A 4,494-nucleotide genomic window follows, 5' to 3' on the forward strand; every position below is an offset into this window, starting at 1 on the left:
AGTGTCATAATATTTGAATTAAATAATTGATTAACTTCCAAATTAAGTTTAAATTAAATTAAATTAATTTAAATTTCCATAGCTTAAATAGGGCCCATAACTTAATTGAATAAATTAAGTATACCAAAGTGGACCCATAACTTAATATAAAAAGCTGAGGCTTAAACATAGTGAACACATAGTTCGCTTGACTACGAACGCTAGGCTCGTCTGTATTGAGTACAAGACTCACCTAAGAATGAACGCAAGGTTCGTTTGAAAAAATGAACGCGAAGTTCGACCTGAGAAAGAGCATGAGGCTCGTCTGAACTTCGAAGGATCGAGGCTCTCTTGAGATCCGAGCGTCGAGCTCGCTGAATTGAGCATAAGGCTCACATGAAAACGAGCACTAGGCTCTCTTGATTCGAGCACGGGGCTCGCTTGAGCTTCCCAAATGAGCCGACGAAGGTCGAGTAGATCTAAGCCTCGACTTCGAATCCGAGGATTGTCTGAGATCCGAATGTCGAGCTTGCATACAACGAGGTTCGAGCTCACTTGAGTTGAACCTGAGGTTCACTGAATTCGAACACGAGGTTCGCTAAAATTCGAACACGAGGTTCGCTGAAATTCAAACATGAGGTTCATCAAGAGTTGGAACACGAGGTTCAACTGGAGTCGAGCACGGGGCTCGTCAGAAAACGAACACGAGGTTCGTTGGATTCGAGCACGAAGCTCGTCAGAAGCAAACTGAGGTTCGCTGAAAATTTCAAGCCGAAGCTTGCCTGAACTGAGCACGAAGCTCACCTGAAATCGAGCACGAAGCTCGCCCAAAATCAAGGTAACTTCCTCCTTAATTTTCGCACGTTTTCACGCGCACGAACCTCTTTAGGGTTCAATCCTAAACCGCCGCCGCTATTGCTCCCGCACCCAGAGGTCAAAACCCTAGGGTTTCCTAACGCCGCCGTCACTGTCGGAGTTGAAAGCGAGGCCGCTAGCGAAACTTCGCCGGCGAGGAGCACGGGACCGACGACCAAACAAAATAAATCCAAAAATTCCACGATTTTATTTCAAAATCAGATCCATAATCGAAAGATAACTTCTTGATCCAGATCCCAAAAAAATCAAAGGAAAAACCAACAACAAAAAAAACTTTACTGTTCACTGTGATTTTTACTATTCATCCGAAAAATAAAAAAGCTACTGTTCATCCGTGAATAGATCTGAATAAAACACAAATTAAGATCAAAGAACCCTAATTTTAATCTTAATCTCTTAGAACAAATCACGGTGGCTCTGATACCACTTGTTGGATCTAATATTTGAGATATAAATCTTAAAGCCATGATTAATTCAAAGAGATTAACAAGAATCAAAAGGTGCGGAAGCATATACCTGAATCCATTGAGGAAAACCTGATTAGGGTTTTGATGATCTTCTAACATTAGAGTTTCTCTCTTATGGATCTCTTTAGATGGGGATAAGAGAATGAGAGTGGCTAACCCTAGATTAGGGACTATAACCCTATATATATATAGGTGTTGTACATTTATAATTTGGTCCCTCATCAAATTACAATTACAACCTGGTATCTGCACATATAACCCCATAATTTATTTAAATACTCATTAACCTAAATTAATTGATCACTTTAGTGGGTTATCTTGAAGGATAGCAATACACACAGATTAATCATATGTGCCCACAAATAGATTTAATTAGATTTAAATCCAACATTATACTCTCGAGCAACAAAAAAGGGGATGAATGGGCATTATTAGGTCCAACGTGCAGTGCATGTGGTTAGATTTTTTTAGTCTTTTACAACTACAATTCCAGCCCCAAGAAAAACCCTCCAAAATAGTTTTAGAAATTTTATACTTGACCATTTGCATTTTCAAACAATTTGCATTTATCATTTATAAATTAGTAACCTATTTTTGTTCATCCCTTTCGATTCAATGGCTTATTTTTATTTAGATAAATACATAATTAATTATCGTCGGTTTCTTTAAGAAAAGTTGTCTTGATCTGTGACTGATTAGATCTAGCTCTATATATATAGACACGTGCGCAAAACCCCGAAACTACAATATGCAACATGCTAGGCAAGTAAAATGGAATCTGAGCACTGCGATATTAGTTGCGGTATTTTATTTGTATGAAAGAGACGTGTCCGGTCGAGGAGAGCCGGACAAAGCGCGCGGTCAGGGGCCTGCACTCCATTGGCTAGGAGAAATTCACTGTCTTTTTGTATTGATTCCCGGTTGACACCATATAAACCTAACAAGATTAGCTTTCGTGCATTATCAATACTTGCGTGCGTGGATCTCGATGCAGCCCGGCATGGTGGGAATAATTGTTTCGGTGATTAATTTGTGTCGTGATTTTAACTGTGCTTACATTGATTTGATTTTAATTTGTGACTATTTTCCATTAGATTAATCAAAAAAATCAAATTTTTCAAATCGGTGCTTTAAATAGTTTAAGTTACATCAATACTACACGAAGCCTTAATTTATATCATATAATAGTTGTATTAATTTTATATCATATTGGCCTCTTACATCTCTATCGTTTGGAGATTAGATCCCCCAATTCTTGTAAGCTGTTTCAAAATCAAACCCTCAAATCTTTCACTATGCTATTAGGTTCGCAATTCTTGTACGTATCTCAAAATCAGTTCCTCAAATCATTCAAAATACTATTAAGTCCTCTAATTCTTATAAATTATTTTCAAATTAATCCCCCAATTAAGAACACTAGCCCGCTATAAAAATTAGGAGACCTAATAGCATATTTAACGATTCAAGAGACTAATTTTTCGGTAAATTTCGTAAAAGTAAAGTTAATTTGGTATGACCCCAAAACTTAAAAAAAAAACTATTAACCTCGCTTATTAATTTCTCTCCGGCAACTATTGGATTAAATATATTTGTGGGCACATATATTATATTATTATGCAATGCTATCTTTAAAGTTTTTTTTGGTCAATGAAACTGAATTTATTCATATAACCATTTGGAATTATAGTACAGCAAAATAAAACTCAGATTTTGAGTTATCTACAAAAAGAATACAAGGGTTATACACTATGCATGAATATCAGTCCAGAAAGAGGTGGTCGAGACCTGTAAACCTTATTTCATTGATAATAACCATTCTCTATCTTCAGCAGCAACCTCACTGTTTAGAACTATGGTCATCACATCTATTTTGATCATTTTGATAAGAGGCTCAGCTTCCCTACTTCTCTGATTGAAGATTCTGCAATTTCGTTCAATCCAAATGTTGTATATTGAGGAGGTAAGAGCTAATCTTTTTATTTTATGCTTGAATCCCTTACTTTGCAAATTTGAATTGAACCAGTTCAGTAGGTGATTCCAATCACAGCTTCTCCACCTAAAACAGAGCCAATCCATGATTCCATTCCATACATCCTTGGAATAGTTGCAATCAAAAAACAGGTGGCTTCTACTTGCAGGTTTGGATCCTGAACATAAACAACACTGATTAGTTTGTATTATACCTCTCCGCAGCAATTTATCCTTGGTTAGGAGCCTATCTTGAGCAGCTAACCATGAGATGAAAGAATGCTTTGGGTAATTGAAACCCCCCATATAGTGATACACCATGGAACTTTATTTGCAGTGTTTGCAGCAGGTGAAAGAGCATGGTACAGGTCAGAAAGTTTGATTTTTGAGCAGCTATAACAGGACCTGATAATGTTCTTTAGATTATCCAAACCACCACAACAAGCTATAGCCTTATCTCTGGTTTTTAACAGATGCTATCTTTAAAGTTGATCCTTATAAAGTGATCAATCAAGTAATCGGATCAATGAGTATTGAATATGTCATGAGCTAATTGTGTAGATACCAGGTTGTAATTCAAATTTGATGAGGGGTCAAATTAGAAAATTACAATATCTATATAAAGGGGTTATGGTCCCTAATCTAATGATGACTCTCTAACTTCTCATAGCCCCCATCTAGAGAGGAACTTTTGTAGAGAGATCATCTAGATTAGAAGATCACAAGCCCATAAAATTTCTTCAGCTTTTATTCATGGATTCAGGCATGCTTCCGCTCTTCTTGTTAATCTTCTCTTTGAATTAATCATGGATCATAATCATATTTCTAGGGTTTAGTCTTGAATTTTGTTTGTAAACCCTAAATCTATATATATTGTATGAGTTAGAATGAGCAGAAGATCAACAATTGGTATCAGAGCCAGATTAATTAATTCTTAGGGGATCTAAGTTGAAGATGAAGAAGTAAGGGTTCTTTGATCAAGTTGCATGTTTGGATCTGTTGTACGCATGAACTGTAGCATGCAAAAAAAAAGTAATTTATTCAATCTATCGTGTGTTTGATCTGGATCAAAACTTGGATTAAAAGATCACGTGCACTGTCCTTTGGATTGGCCATCTGGAAACCTTAGGGTCGAAACCCTAGGGTGCAAGAGGAAAGGCAGCGACGGTTACCTTAACTCAGGCAAGGCTTCATTGCTGGCGAG

The sequence above is a fragment of the Asparagus officinalis genome, chromosome 1 (assembly GCF_001876935.1).
Source record: "Asparagus officinalis chromosome 1, Aspof.V1, whole genome shotgun sequence".
NCBI classification, from domain to species: Eukaryota; Viridiplantae; Streptophyta; class Magnoliopsida; order Asparagales; family Asparagaceae; genus Asparagus; species Asparagus officinalis.